General features: G+C 46.0%; 1 pseudogene; it reads left to right on the plus strand.

Annotated features, from left to right (window-relative positions):
* Positions 1 to 2,628: 2,628 nt before the first annotated feature.
* On the plus strand, positions 2,629 to 16,602 carry LOC136460811 (F-box/kelch-repeat protein At1g80440-like; annotated as a pseudogene).
* Positions 16,603 to 16,773: the final 171 nt, after the last annotated feature.

The raw sequence follows: 16,773 nt of genomic DNA on the forward strand, positions 1-16,773 counted from the left end.
ACCAATGTGCCCAGCTGGGTGCCCCGAAAACACATGCCCCGCTTATACCCCAGGCACAAGTAGAACTAACCCATCACCCTCCTGTCCTAGGTGTCTAGGTCCCCGTCCAAACTTGGACTCCGAGCCCCCACTCCTGAGTCCTGAACTTAGTGCGGTGCAAGGACCTCCACCATCCCTGCCTCCCATCAGTTGGTCCGAAAAGTGCTGGATTCATGACAAGAGAGCAACAAGTCTTTCCTACGCCCATGCCCAAGTATGCGCTCGGGACAATAGATCTATGACTTGCCTCGCATCCATTGCAACGATTGGTCCTTAACCGACCAAATAGGGAAAAAGTGTAACCAAGCTATGCCTCGTTGGCCGCAGGACACAACCCCTTACACCCACCAGTACCCAAACCATATCCCTACCTAGTCACCATTTTTCCTTTCCACCATTTTCTCATGAGGGATCATATTTATCACCTATTTGTGAGTAACGGCAGGTTACTCACGCTACTGATATCCTGAGCATAGCAGCTACTCAACCTGTACTAGTAGGACTCATAGGTAGATATATTTATGCATGTAGTTTCCATAAAATTCCTGTAACCTAAATGCACAACATATATATATTCAGTGATCATTTAAAATAAGGGTTATGCACCGAGGCTTGCCTTGGGCAGGCGACAGGTTAGTAAGGTCAGCACCAAAAGGCTCCGGGCTCCCTCCTGCACGAGGATCTCCTCCTCATACTCCTCAATGACTTCATCATACTCCTGTTCATCGACGGGCATGAACTCTACCAACTCATGATCTACATGCATGAAATGATGATACAATACTTAGTAGTATACTCCTGTTTGTCGTACTCCTCAATGCTGATTTACACTATATACGATAAAGCAAGGGTAATAGCTACTCTATTTATCAACTCACTCTAAGGCTACAAGATCTACACCAAGTACATAATAACCTAGTGAGCCTACTGTAAAATTTTCAAAGCTATAGCTATCACCAATTTACCACAAAAATTCCTATAATTATTAATCTACACAATACTAAGTTCTTTGGTTTGAATTTATGAACCTACCATTGTTATAACTAACTGTAATCTAACTACACTAACAAGTAGGTGGTATTTTTGTGAACCTAACCAAATTGGTTTTACTATTTTTGGACAACTACACAATTGACTATAATTTATCAAAGTTCAGCTAGAAATTATATTAAATAAACATTGGTAATTTACTAGAGAATTGAAAAACAAATTCACCGCGTGGCATGTGAGCGATGGCTCGGCCCACCCGACTACCCACCCATGCACATGCACAGCAACCGGCACGGCCCACTCGGTGGCGCGCGATGTGACCCAACTCAGGCGGCCCACAATGGAGCCACTCACGGCTGGCTCTTTAGCAAAAAAGCCCCCGTTCTCTACCCTATTTGCACAACCCACTCAAGTACTATTTCACCAAGTCATAGAGTTTGCATCTAAGACCCTACTTCTATTCAAATTCATGTTTTACGAAGCCCCTGGCCGGACTAACAGGGCCGTGGCCTCGCTGGCCAAACGTCGACGAGCACAGACATCTCTGGTATACACAGCACCCCATGAGCTTCTACGTGTCATGCGCAATAGATTGAGGTAGCAAACGCCAAGAATGGCGCACCACGCAGGTGTGGCCACGTGCCGCGATGGGGTCTGGCCGTGGTAGCCCGACGCCGGTGAAACCACCTAACCGAATGCCTCTACTACTACTCGGTGACCATCTGGAGGCTCAAAGTAACTACCTTAAAGCCCGAATTGAATAACTACTACGCCCAACCGAGCTGGCCACAGGAGCAGCATCAAAGCCAGCTCGCCGGTGGCCGCCCCCGTGCTTTGGCGAGCCTCAGCCCTAATTGAGTCAACCAGCTACTCTAGGAGCAAGAGGACCTCACCAGTAATGTGATGGATGGGCTAGGCGAAGTCGTGAGGAACGGCAATGGGCTGGCCACGCGTGTGAGGTGGTTCTGGTTCACGCTAGCCGTGGAGAAGACGTTCTCGACGATCTGCTACACCATCAGTGGGGTCACTGCACGGGCAAGGCAAACGAGTCAAGGAGAGGCAATAGCTGTGCTCGATTGAAACAAAAAAGCAAGGAGTAGTGCCCTAGGCTGAGAACTCATCTCGTCGACCATGGCGGACTGCCAAGGGGAAAACTCTCCCCATTACCTCATCGAAGGAAGGAAGCCTATCGAAATGACCCCAATCGGAAGCGAACTACTCTAGCTATTTGGGCGCACGGTCAATTAGAAAGGGATGGACTACACATGGCCAATTTGAGGGCGACAACACTCGGCTTAATGGTGACGACGGAGATGACAAAAGCTTAAATTGGGGCCCAACATCGTACTACCACCCGTGGTGAGTTAGGCACAACGCTGTACATCAATGCGACCTCCAGACGTGCGCACCAGTTTAGCACTCTGACACACGACCACAACTCCATGACACGCAATGCGAGGGTGGCACGGCACTGCACCGTAGAGGCCAGCATGTTCGAGAAACTACAGAGTTTTGTGGCATGAAGCATGGGCGGGATAGTGAAGTTAGGCGGGGCAAGGCCACACACGTGCAGCCAAAGTGTCAACGGCAACAGCGGCCATGCAGGCGGTGCGCGTGAGCGTGCTCAGGTGAGTGGCGACACCAGTTCAGACAAGCCAAACACGCCGACAGACGCAATGGCGAGCAGTAGCATAGTCAGACGTGATGGAAGGGCAGAGCATCTAGGGCCACCGAGCCCCAGTGCGTGCTTGTGTGCGCGAGTCATGAGCTAGGCACACAATAGCGGTTATGACCAAGCGGCAGTGATGGCTAAATGGCTAGCGCGCTATGATGATGGGCGGGCTGTGGCGACTGGGCGAGTGCAGCATGTGCGAGCTACACCAGAGCGTGGTGGCAGAAGGCGATGGCCAGCAACATAGGGAGCCACACACGTGAACATGGCTGCACACATGCGATGGTGGTGACACGGCCAGTGTGGCAGCATGCGCTGTGTAGGCCATAGCAGAGGTGCTAGGCCGAGCGGAGGCGGTGACCACGACCAGAAGTGGAAGACGTGTTGTGCACGCTTTTTAAAGGTGCTACCACGACTAATTTGATGATCCAAAAACCAAACCAGACATTCTATCCTTAATGGGTACGTAGGGCTATCGACCTAAGCCATGACATCTCGCCACTTTATAAGCCGATCGCTCTACAAATATTGCCGAACATGGTTTCATCGACCCATTTACAAACTTAAGCGAAATGACTAAACCTCGAACGGTTTCGCGTTGAATTCCATTTTAGAGCTACTTGATATACTAGCTAGCGAACCTCGTCCTTGACCACACATATTTTATCGTCGCCTATGAAGTTTAGGCTACCAACTTTATTACGTTCCGCTAAAGCATTTCGTAGCATCTCCGTCCGATAAAAATTCATTTAGAACCCTAAGTGATAGTCCGCGACACAAAATATAACATTCGTTTCTTGTTTCAATGAACGTTTCAAGTTCTGAATATTGATTTATACTCTATAACACACACATTTACTCTCAAGTGTGATGCTCATGCACTGTTTTAGCAAAAACTATATAATGTAACACCGAGGGTGTTACAAGAAGCACTCGACCGCGGTGGCTTGGGAGGCCCCGCGAACTTGTACCGGATGGTGTTCCTAGAGCCGATGGAGGGACAGTAGGCACCGCTGCCACCCCTACCATGGCCAAGCGAGAGCCTTCCCCTCTTTTGCCAGGTGTCCACTATGGACCCCACCGGTCGGTATGGGAGGAAGCGGCTGGTGGTGGTCGGCGGCTGGCACCCGGAGACGTGGGCGCCGATGGACGCGGTGTTCGTCTATGACTTCCTGACAGGCGCATGGTGGCGCGATGTGCCCATGCCTGGCCTACGCCAATCCTTCTTCACCTAAGCAGCCATCGACGGCGCCATGTATGTGACCAGTGGCCACAATGACGAGAAGAACGCCCTGCGATCGGCGCTCGCCTATGACCCGGACACCAACGTGTGGGCTCAGCTCTCAGATGTAACACCTCTAGTGTTACGAGCCCGCTAAGCACTGAGATTATGGCCTGAGAGGTAGATCTATAAATATAGTGAGTTAGTTTACTTAAATGCGCTAATGAAAATCCTAACAAGAAAATATAAAAAGTAGTTTTAATTGTTGGATTGTTGGCATAAAAAGCAATTTCTATAAACAAGAATAAAACATAACTTGTATTTAGTACTTAAATAAAAATTAAAGTTCAAGTTTAGTAGATGGAAATGCAACATTAACTTTTAGAAAATAGATGTTGTTAACCGGTGTTTTGGGAGCCCCAAAATCAAACTTGACGTTAAGATAAGCTCTTTTCGTTAAGTCGGCAAGCACTTGAACGATTGTTAAAATACCATTTTTGGCGAATTAGTTAAATGGTGCTTAAATATTTTGCTTCTATGGGTTAGTACAAGGTATGGACTATTGCATGAAGTATTTGTTGGTTGAAGTTAACAAGGTTTAGATCTATTTAAAATTGCGACAAAAGAGTTAATGGTTACTTAATGTCACTTGAAACCCTTAGCTTTCCTAGTATGGAACAGTAGTAAGACAATGCTATTTTGACATTTAATTTCTAACAAAAATATTTAAACACTAGTTGCATGTTTTGGTATTGTTGATTGCATCAAAGTGAGTGCTTGAGCATGGCATAGGTCGACATTGTGTTGGATGTCACGTTGTCCGCTCTAAAATTGCCCAAACTTTGTTAGAACACGTTGTAACCGCATTGTTGGCACTCCGTTCACGAACAGGCACTGTAGTGATGAACCCAAGTTGGCATTCTTGTATCTCCCCCTATGGTCGCTCTTTGGACATGAGGTTTGCTTTGTTAGCTAGGTGTTAGTATCGATCTTAGGTTAGGGGAATTAGTTGAGCCTCGATCGTGATCGCTAGCGGCTTTTGCTTCGCTTTAAAATGCGTGCATGGCACCAGTTGATACCTCTCGGCCCAAGTTCACGCACACCGTGCGCGCGGGTGTTGCTAGTGCCAAGCTCATGCCATGGCGGGCCTGCTGTTGCTGGCCAGCTCATGCAGCATCTTGACCTCACGATGGCCGGCTCTGGTCGGCTGCGGCTAGGTTTTAACTGTCACGCGCACGCGCACCACCATTTGGTTGTTGAGCCGCGTGTGGAGTCGAGCCGTGGCTGTGGCCATCATTGCCAGGTCAGCATGGTAGTCACTCTACCCTCTAGTTCCTCAACCATGTCGAGTCATGTGTCTTGGTGGCAGCCACCCTCTCGTGCACACGCGCTGTCGGCCACGCACCTCACCTACCGCCGCGCCGCTGGTGTGTCACGTGGCACGATCCTAGCCGCTCATCCCATCTACCTCTGCTGCCACAATGCCATGTACCACCCTGTCTGTGAGATAGGGAGGAGAGGACGGGTTATGTATATCGGTAGTGCCACGCCAGCACATGGTCGGAGTCGCTGTCGCATTTGAGGCACCGCGCTCTCTGCTCCTTCAATTTGCCTAGCTCAAGGCTTCTCAGTCCAGTTCCTCGCACTAGTGAGTAGCATAGGTAGTAAGTTAGACGCCCACTTTCCCTTAAGCCTGGCCAGTCACTACCCAATGACAAATTGGCATTTTTTGCTCGTCGCCGGTCTTGTGCACCGCCGTGACCAGAAGGTTGGGGGTAAGGCATGTAGGCATGGTAGCAGTTCAATTGCTCATAACCCTAAGCTCGCCTTGACTCCCTCTATCTAGTGCTCACACTGTTTTGGCTAGGGTGCTCATTGTCGGTGGAGTGACGCATCGGTGTCCATCGTAGAGCAATGCTGCACTGCTCGGTCGCCCATGGCCAGACATTGCAGTGCTCCCCTGCTTCAACCATCAATGGGGAGTGCACCACGGTGAGCTACTAATGCTTCTTTGCCATCTCTACCTTGCTGTGAGGGTGTAGGCTCATCGGAACAGTCGCGTCGCCACCCCAGATAGTCGCTCGCCGCTATAGCTCATGCTAGTGCGTCTCTGAGTCCCTAACCATCACCCATCATAGCACATGTAGCCGTAGAGGGCGATCGACCCACTAGTTGGGTCCGGCAAGGCCTCCGGTGGCCGACGTGGATGCCTAGTGCCGTCGCTCGTTGTGCCGCCGTGCACGGGATGACCGGGGGTGTGCGCGGGTAAATTTGGTAAAATCTAGGGGTTAAGTGAATTCGCTAGAGAAAGAAAGAAATAGTATTAGGACCTAGTTGTGGTTTAGGAAAAGTCTGAGGGCTCATTTGCTAAAGTGACAGCATGGGCTCCTCGCCGTGGGCCGCGCTCCACGCTGGCCTGGCCTACAATGTGTGCCCGCATCCCGTGTTGGGCCAGGCTCGGCTGTCGGGCCGAATCGTTGGCCACTGGCCCTTTTCTTTTTCTAAACCGTTTTCTAATTTAGTTTCTAAAGGTAAATTTGTAAATTTAAGATAAATTTGTGTAGATATACAAAAATTGTGAAACCAATTTTGTTAGGTTTCTAAAATCATGACCTATCTACTAATGTATTTTGTTCACTTAGTTTCATTGAATTTTCAAGAGTAGACTAATTAATTTGAAGCACTGAAAATGAGTAAAACATGAACTTGTAGGAATTATTGTGATGAATTGGTAGTAGTACTATCCCTAACATTTTTATAGTAGATTCCTAACATTATTAGGTGCTCACTGTAAGTTTTGTAGCTCCATAGGAATTAGTTTGTTAAGGTAACTAAATGAGCCATAGTACAAAAATATATATTTAATTAATCAAATGTCAAAAATAATTGGGGGTTTGCAGAACGAAAACATTTTCTAGAAACAAGCCTTACTTATGTCTCTGCGTTGCATCCACGTATATCATAATAGAAACAACGGTGGATCGTGGAGATGACCGAAGTAGCGGAAAAGATGGTGCCTTGATGATCATGTCACCATGGTAGAATGCTAACTTTTGGTTATATCTTACCCAGGCAAGCCTCGGTGCATAACCCTTATTATTCTAGACTTTATTTTATGCTTGTGCATTAAGTTTAAGGAGTTGGATGAAACCCACTTGCATATATATATATCCTTATCCTATGAGTTTTACTAGTATGATAGGATCATGTAGATTGTTGTGCTACAGGACTCCGGTAGAAGTCGAGTGATTATCTATCACTCACGAGAGATAGGAAAGATATTATTGTTGTCATTATATTACTATCATATGGAATATATATGAATGATAATTAGAGATCGAACGGAATGGTACTTTGGATCTGGACTTGGTTAGGCATTCAAGCAAGGCTCGGATTGCATTTGTTCTGCCTGTGTCGATTGAGGATCGTCGGTTGCATTGGATTCTAGTCAGGTCATAGACTTATTATTCTGAGCACATACTTGCTTATATATATATCCTAGTCAGGTGGGGATGGTGGAGCTTTAAGCACCACACTAAGTCCAAAACTTAGGTGTGGGGGATTGGAGTCCAAGTTTGGATGGAGACCTAGACCCCTTGACAGGAGAGTGGTGGGTTGGTTCTGCTTGTGCCTAGGGTACAAGTGGGGCATGTGTTTTGGGGTACCCAGCTGGGATATATTGGTTCATGAATCGCCATGTGATATGGTACAACTTGGCTATGATCTAGCACCGTAGTAAGAATTGGAATATGAAAGATGGTAAAATATTTCTGATTGCTACCACCTACTTGAAAGTAGTATAGATGCTTACATAGAATGGTTAGTTAATAAACTAATGATGGCTACTAATAAAATTGAATATAAGGATGCACTCTTAGTAATGCTTCCTGCAGATGCAATAACCCACAAGCCAGATAGCCTTGCATATCCTTAGTCTTTTCTTTCCTCCTGATGGGTAAGCCTTACGGAGTACAATTGAGTACTCAGCGTTTGTTCTACCCTGTTGCAGGTGACAGGAACATGTGGAGCTAACCATTGTGTGTGGAAACCTCCTGGTGGGCTCAGCGAGAATTTCCTCAACGTAGCGGACATAGAGTTTATTTGAAACTTCCACCTAAAATGTTTTACAATGAAAAAACTTATAACCTGTTATGATGTATATAACGGATCATCATGTTAATGTTTGACTTGTTATTAAATAATTTTATTTTCGCTGAAACTCTGATAACATGGTTATATTCCGCTATTATAAACAATAAATATTATACTTTGATGTTGCATGAAAAGTGATGTTAAAAATGGCTAAAATATTGTAAGCTTTATTCTCCCATTTATGATCCTATTGAAAAATATGGATTTTTGGTTTCTCCCATGGGTTGTGCTTGATAGAACTATTCGATATAGCTCCCTTTTGAGGTGCTTAGTGTCCACAGGTGGTATCAGTGAATAAATAAGGAAATAAAGCTTCAAAATCCTTTTCTAAACTAAAATTTGACAACCTATTTTTGCAAAAAGTTTGGGCATTTAACTATGAAATATATAAGTAGCCCTATTGTTATGGTTAAGTTTTTGGAATAGGTTTAACTAGGCTTTCTTCAGTGGACTGACTCTCGTGAAGAGTACGATCTTTAAGTCGGTCGTGCTGGTATTGTTTTAAGTTGTCGTGACCGTATTGCTGGTAGATGCTGCCTTCGTAGATGTCACACGAGTCATATGGTGCACGACTGACTTGTTCCTATTCAGAAGTTACTGCTAAAATGTGGCTTCATGCTTTGTGTTCGCCTGTTGTTCATGCCTGCCGTGACCCATGTCTCCCTGTACTCTTTTCTAAACTCTTGTTGAACCCTTGCCCTATAGTCGTACTAGTCATTAATGGCCTTAGACATCGCTCGCCTTGGATGCACGAAAAATTTGATCGATTCGTTTGAAGTGGCCCGCATAGGAACCTTGGTGGATTGCGCCAGGACCACTGACCGCTCTGCCATTATAAGCAGGGCCTGGCCTAGCCATTGGTACCACCACTCGATGCACTTTAGCTTGCCTAGCCTTTTCTTTTGAGCAAGCTTTTTGCTCAGTCCTTCCTTGCAACCACCACTAGGGATGGTAGGAGCCTGGGTTAGTAGTTACTGCCTAAATAGTGAGGGTTTTCCCAAAATCCTATATGCCACCCTACAAAAGCTTAGAGTCAAGGATAATCCCGAGTATGAGGGCCGAGAGTATGAAAAACATGGCACTAAGCGGTGTGAAGTTACCGTCTATATTGGGAAGAGTGAGGAGTTCCCTAGCATCACTGAAGCCTGGAATGTGACCGCAACTGGGTTTTGCTTCGTCGACACCTACTAGGTTGTGGCTCACAAAGCCTTATGGTACCTTTGCCAGATCTATGAAGAGCCCATTGCTCGTACCCCCATGAGGTTCTTTCCACCTTTAGAAAAGAATCAACGGGCATGGAGGGCTCACATGGAGGCTTGTCAAGGGCGGGATGTGCAAGAAGATAGTCTAACCATGGTGCACTTAACCACATACCTGCTTGCACTGGATGAGTAGTATGACCAGCAGGCCTCGGGGCTAAGGAAGTGCCTTCGGCGAGCCGAGGAAGCTAAGATCTTCTCCATGATGCTCTAGGTGTAGCTTGCCGAAGCACATGCCAGTGCGGCAGCCGTAGAGAGTCAGAACACTACCATGTCAGAAGCTCTAAAGAAGGCTAAAGATCGACTTGACCATCATTTGGGAGAGGCCTACCTTATCACTAGGGCTAAGCAGAGGACGCTGACTGCTAAATGGTAGGATCGCTTGATCGTGGAGGGAATCCCTATCCATCCGCCAAAAAGGAGAACCGGTGTTATAGTACCACCAGCACCCCACCCTCAGAAGTGTCAGAAGTAGAACCTTTGCTTCCCCTCACTCAGCCACTACCAAGAGAGGAGGCAGATCCATAGCCAGGGCGGTAGAAGAATTCACTGAGCCCAGGAATGAAGATGTGTGCCCAACAAAGTAGATTAGTTGCCTTGGGGAGATGTACCAGTAGTTAGTGGTGTCTTTCATCATTGTCCTCCAGTATTGTAATCTTTCTGTTGTATTTCATCCATAGTTGTTGAGGTTGTCCAATCATAGGAAAGGTGAATGAGGTGTCGAGAATGGGAGAGTGAGTGCCTGTATGTCGTACCAGCATGAGAATGTTCAAAATGTGTATTTTATTTATTTCGTTGTGTTTATTGCATCCATCTACCCTTAAGTCTTGTTAGACATGCTTACAGTTTTCAAAGACGATGTTAAGTGGGTTACAAATGAAGTTACCATTCAGATGCCAGCAGACCAACTATGATTGGATAACATAGGACACTGTATCGGCTAATTATAGATATCTTAGTAGAACACTTGAATCATTTAAATCAAATCTGTTGTTGGATTTGAATTCCTTGTCCCTTATTGCGAAAGGAACCCTTGTTGTTTGAATCTTCTCTTATAATACTCTGATTCTATGGTCTATGACCCCACCGCCTTCATTGCGTGTAAGTTGGTAGTAGTTACCTGGTCAATAGCTTATGGTGTCGCGACAAAACCGAGGCCCCCTATGCAACAACTGCCACATGGTGACACTGCTCGACACGCGCTGGTATCGAGGTTGTTGACCAAGTACATTTACCAAGTTACACCGCCATACCATTTTTATACAAATATTCTTCTTGGAAATATTCGGGTGTTCCAAACGAGAAATCCACAATGGGTTGATAAAATAGTATTCCCTCAAGTAAACAAGAGGAGGTGGTTTTGGAGGAAGCACGTATGTCGTGATCTCAGTTCACATGAAAGACTGGCGCTTATTGTGGTCAAAGCAGGGAAAGAAAAAGAAGAGCACCAGAAAAAAAGTTAGTCTTCGGGTAGTAGGGAGTGCTTGGAAAAGCCTGAGTAGATGTCAAGTCCCAAGCTCTATGTCCAGCTAGACTAGGCTATGCATGCCGGGTCACTATCACTGCGTGCCCTGTGGACGCCGTCTATGTCAGGCCCATTAGCACCCTGTTCTCGCATGGCCGCGACATTGTGTAGCACTCACCACCGTCGTGTGCTGTGCGCTTCCTCTCCTATCGGCTCTCGATCCCACGCCTTTGTCCCCATACTAGACTCCCCCCTCTCCCTCCTTTTTCTTATTTTGTGGACATGGTCACCCACACGCCTTCCCCACCGAGCGAATCCCCTCCCCTCTCCCTTATCCTCCCTTCGCTCGCTCACGCAGGGAGTGCACCATGGCCGACTTTATCCCTACAACATGAACCATCAGTGTATCCTGCTGTCTCCACTTCCGGTGCACTACGCCCCACCTCCATTTGCCACTACAAGATGGCCTTGGTCCTTGCTCTTCTTCTTCATCCCCCTCCCCTTCGCATTCGAAGCAGAGCTACGAGATTCATTCATCATTCGTGGAACTAGGGTTGTCAGTCAGAGGTGATTGTGTAATCTGAGAAGAACAAAGGATCTAGTTTTTGTCGAAGAAGTTTAAGTCCCCTTTTGGTTAGTTTGGTCTCAGGGTTCACGATGTTGGACTTCTCAGTCTCCTGTTTCTAGATCTATTGGACATACGCTATATTTTGGATAATCATTTTCTTGTTTCTCTATTGTCCTCGTCTATCTCAACTTCTAGATTAAGCCTTGGTTGTACTAGGTTGCTCTTAACCATGTATCCCTAAATCTCCATGTGGTTTAGTATTTAAAGTCGTGTAATCTTTCATGTAATTTTTAGATCTATGAAGTATAATCGTGTTGTTCCCTTTTTGATTCTTGCTCTGAATCTCAGGACGAGATTCTTTTTAAGGGGGGTTGGTTGTAACACCTCTAGTGTTACGAGCTCACTAAGCACTGAGATTATGGCCTGAGAGGTAGATCTATAAATATAGTGAGTTAGTTTACTTAAATGCGCTAATGAAAATCCTAACAAGAAAATAGGAAAAGTAGTTTTAATTGTTGGCACGAAAAGCAATTTCTATAAACAAGAATAAAACATAACTTGTATTTAGTACTTAAATAAAAATTAAAGTACAAGTTTAGTAGATGGAAATGCAACATTAACTTTTGGAAAATAGATGTTGTTAACCGGTGTTTTGGGAGCCCAAAAATCAAACTTGACGTTAAGATAAGCTCTTTTCATTAAGTCGGCAAGCACTTGGACAATTGTTAAAATACCATTTTTGGTGAATTATATTGAGCGAATTAGTTAAATGGTGCTTAAATATTTTGCTTCTATGGGTTGTATAAGGTATGGACTATTGAATGAAGTATTTGTTGGTTGAAGTTAACAAGGTTTAGATCTATTTAAAATTGCGACAAAAGAGTTAATGGTTACTTAACCTCAGTTGAAACCCTTAGCTTTCCTAGTATGGAACAGTCGTAAGACAATGCTATTTTGACATTTAATTTCTAACAAAAATATTTAAACACTAGTTGCACATTTTGGTATTATTGATTTCATCAAAGTGAGTGCTTGAGCATGGCATAGGTCGACATTGTGTTGGATGTCACGTTGTCCGCTCTAAAATTGCCCAAACTTTGTTAGAACATGTTGTAACCACGTTGTTGGCACTCCGTTCGCGAACCAGCACTCCAGCGATGAACCCAAGTTGGCATTCTTGTATCTCCCCCTCTGGTCGCTCTCTGAACGTGAGGTTTGCTTCGTTAGCTAGGTGTTAGTATCGATCTTAGGTTAGGGGAATTAGTTGAGCCTCGATCGTGATCGTTAGCGGCTTTTGCTTCGCTTTAAAATGTGTGCATGGCACCAATTGATACCTCTCGGCCCGAGTTCATGGACACCGCGCGTGTGGCCGCTGCTGGCGCCAGGCTCATGCCATGGCTGACCTGCTGTCGCTGGCTAGCTCGCGCAGCGCCTTGGCCTCACGATGGCCAGCTCTGGTCGGCTATGGCCAGGTTTCAACTGTCACGCGCACGCACGCCACCATTTGGTTGTCGAGCCACACGCGAAGTCGAGCCATGGTTACAGCCATCGTTGCTAGGTTAGCGTGGCAGTCACTCCTCCCTCCAGTTCCTCTACCACGTTGAGTCCTGTGTCTTGGTTGCAGCCACCCTCTCGTGCACACGTGCTCTCGGCCAAGCACCTCACCTACCGCCGCGTCGCTGCTGTGTCCCGTGGCATGATCCTAGCCGCTCATCCCATCTACCTCTACTACCATAATGATGCGTAACACCCTACCTACGAGATAGGGAGGAGAGGACGGGTCATGTATATCAGTAGTGCCACGCCAGCACATGGTCGGAGTCGCTGTCGCATTCAAGGCACTGCGCTCTCTGCTCCTTCAATTCGCCTAGCTCAGGGCTTCTCAATCCAATTCCTCGCACCAGTGAGTAGCATAGGTAGTTAGCTAGACGCCCATTTCCCCTCAAGTCCGGCCGGTCACTACCCACCGACAAATTGGCATTTTTGCTCGCCGCGGGTCTTGTGCACCTCCATGACCAGAAGGTTGGGGGTAAGGCATGTAGGCATGGTAGCAGTTCAATTGCTCGTAACCCTAAGCTCGCCTTGACTCCCTCTATCTGGTGCTTGGACTATTTTGGCTAGGGTGCTCATCATCGATGGAGTGACATGTCGGTGTCCATCGTAGAGTGCCGATGCATCACTCGGTCGCCCATGGCTAGACCATTGTAGTGCTCCCCTACTTCAACCGTCAGTGGGGAGTGCACCACGGTGAGCTACTGATGCTTCTCTGCCATCTCTACATTGCCATGAGGGCATAGGCTCTCCGAAACAGTCACGCCGCTGCCGCGGATAGCCGCTCACCATTGCAGCTCGTGCCAGTGCGTCTCTGAGTCCCTAACCACCGCCCATCATAGTGCATGTAGCCGTAGAGGGCAACTGACCCGCTAGGTGGGTCCGCGTAGGCCTTTGGTGGCCAACATGGAGGCCCAGTGCCACCGCTCGCCGCGTCGCCGTGCACGGGATGACCGAGGGTGTGCATGGGTAAATTTGGTAAAATCCAGGGGGTTAAGTGAATTCACCATAGAAAGGAAGAAATAGTATTAGGACCTAGTTATGGTTCGAGAAAAGTCCAAGGGCTCATTTGCTAAAGTGCCAGCGTGGGCTCCCCACCGTGGGCCGTGCTCTGCGCTGGGCCGGCCTACTGCGCGCGCCTACGTCCCACGTTGGGCCAGGCTCGGCTGTCGGGCCGAATCGTTGGCCATTGGCCCTTTTCTTTTTCTAAAGCATTTTCTAATTTAGTTTCTAAATGTAAATTTGTAAATTCAAGATAAATTTGTGTAGATGTCCAAAAATTATGAAACTAATTTTGTTAGGTTTCTAAAATCATGACCTATCTTCTAATGTATTTTGTCACTTAGTTTAATAGAATTTTCAAGAGTAGATTAATTAATTTGAAGCACTTAAAATGGGTAAAACATGAATTTGTAGGAATTATTATGATGAATTGGTAGTAGTATTGGCCCTAACATTTTTACAGTAGATTCCTAACATTATTAGGTGCTCACTGTAATTTTTATAGCTTCATAAGAATTAGTTTGTTAAGGTAACTAAATGAGTCCTATTACGAAAATATATATTTAATCAATCAAATGTCAAAAATAATTGGGGGTTTGTAGAACGAAAATATTTTCTGGAAACAAGCCTTACTCGGCGACATGGATACATAGACTAGTACATTAGTCATTAAGATAGCTTATTAGCTCACGGAGCGTAATCGTATTATAGAGTTGTAATTACCATTGATTAATTGCGTTTCTGCGTTGCATCCACGTATATCATAATAGGAACAACGGTGGATCGTGGAGATGATCGAAGTAGCGGAAAAGATGGTACCTTGATGATTGTGTCACCATGATGGAATGCTAATTTTTTGTTATATCTTACCCAGGCAAGCCCTGGTGCATAACCCCTATTATTCTGCACTTTATTTTATGCTTGTGCATTAAGTTTAAGGAGTTGGATAAAACCTACTTGCATATATATATATCCTTATCCTATGAGTTTTACTAGTATGACATGATCATGTAGATTGCTATGCTACATGACTCCGGTAAAAGTCGAGTGATTGTCTATCACTCGCGAGGGATAGGAAAGATATTATTGTTGTCATTATATTACTATCATATAGAATATATATGAATGATAATTGGAGATCAGACGGAATGGTACTTTAGATCTGGACTTGGTTAGGCATTCAAGCGAGGCTCGGATTGCATTTGTTCCGCCTGTGTCGATTGAGGACCGTCCGTTGCATTGGATTCTAGTCAGGTCACAGATTTATTATCCTGAGCACATACTTGCTTATAGGAGCGGGAAGGCTTATTGCTCTCTTATCGTGGGTTTCGGCTCTTTTCTGGACCGACTGATTGAAGACGGGGATGGTGGAGGTCTAAGCACCACACTGAGTCTGGGACTCAGGTGTGGGGGCTTGGAGTCCAAGTTTGGACGGAAACTTGGACCCCTTGACAGGAGAGTGGTGGGTTGGTCCTACTTGTGTCTAGGGTATAAGTGGGGCGTGTGTTTCGGGGTACCCAGCTAGGATATATTGGTTCGCGAATTGCCGTGTGATACGGTACGACTTGGCTACGATCTAGCACCGTAGTAAGAACTGGAATATGAAAGATGGTAAAATAGTTCTGATTGCTTACCACCTGCTCGAAAGTAGCATATGTGCTTACATAGAATGGTTAGTTAATAAACTAATGATGACTGCTAATAAAATTAAATATAAGGATGCACTCTTAGTAATGCTTCCTGCAGATGCAATAACCCACAAGCCAGATAGCCTTGCATATTCTTGGAGTCTTTTCTTTCCTCCTAACGGGTAAGCCTTGCGGAGTACAATTGAGTACTCATGGTTTGTTCTACCCTATTGCAGATGACAGAAACATGTGGAGCTGATACTTGTGTGTGTAAACCTCCTGGTGGGCTCAGCGAGGATTTCCTTAACGTAGCAGACATAGTGTTTATTTGAAACTTCCACCCAAAATATTTTACAATGGAAAAACTTATAACCTGTTATGATGTATATAATGGATCAACATGTTAATGTTTGACTTGTCATTAAATGATTTTATTTCCGCTGAAACTCTGATAACATGGTTATATTCCGTTGTTATAAACAATAAATATTATACTCTGATGTTGCATGAAAAGTGATGTAAGAAATAGCTAAAATATTATAAGCTTTATTCTCCCATTTATGATCCTGTTGAAAAATGTGGATTTTTTAGTTCTCCCATGGGGTGTGCTCGACGGAACTGTTCGATATAGCTCCCTTTCGAGGTGCTTAGTGTCTAGTGGAAGACGAACGCCTCTGAAAGCGTGTTATTTCGGGCGGTTCTGCCACACCGGACATGGCGGAGGAGCGCGACAAGCCGTGCGGGCTCTACGTCGCCGCCGGAGGAGGCGGCAGGTTCCTCGTTGTCGACGGGTACCCGACGCAGGCGCAGGGTCTCGTGGCGCGCGACAGCGTCGGCGTGGCGACTGGTGGCGCAGGTGCCCGAGGACGCGCGCACCGCGGCAACCGTCTCCACCATCCCGGATGGCCGTGTCATGGTCATCGGAGAGGGAGGGATTGAGTCGATGACGCGTGGGCCCCACATGTCACTGAGATGGAGGTTGCGTGTCAAAACCGCTCAACGTCAGTCAAAACAGCCTTGTCCCCGCTCAGGTGCTAAAAGTGAACGGTTTTGACAGTTGGGGTACCGGTCCTAGACAGTTTTATAGTTGAGGGCTAAAATTAGAACGACATAATAGTTGAATGGCCAAAAGCGGACCTAATCCATAAAAGAATAAAAAGAACAGTCGCTTGGATATAAGAGGGATCCAGAGCTCCTGATATGTAGCTTGCTTCCTTGCAGAAGA

The sequence above is a fragment of the Miscanthus floridulus genome, chromosome 6, assembly GCF_019320115.1.
Source record: "Miscanthus floridulus cultivar M001 chromosome 6, ASM1932011v1, whole genome shotgun sequence".
Lineage (NCBI taxonomy): Eukaryota > Viridiplantae > Streptophyta > Magnoliopsida > Poales > Poaceae > Miscanthus > Miscanthus floridulus.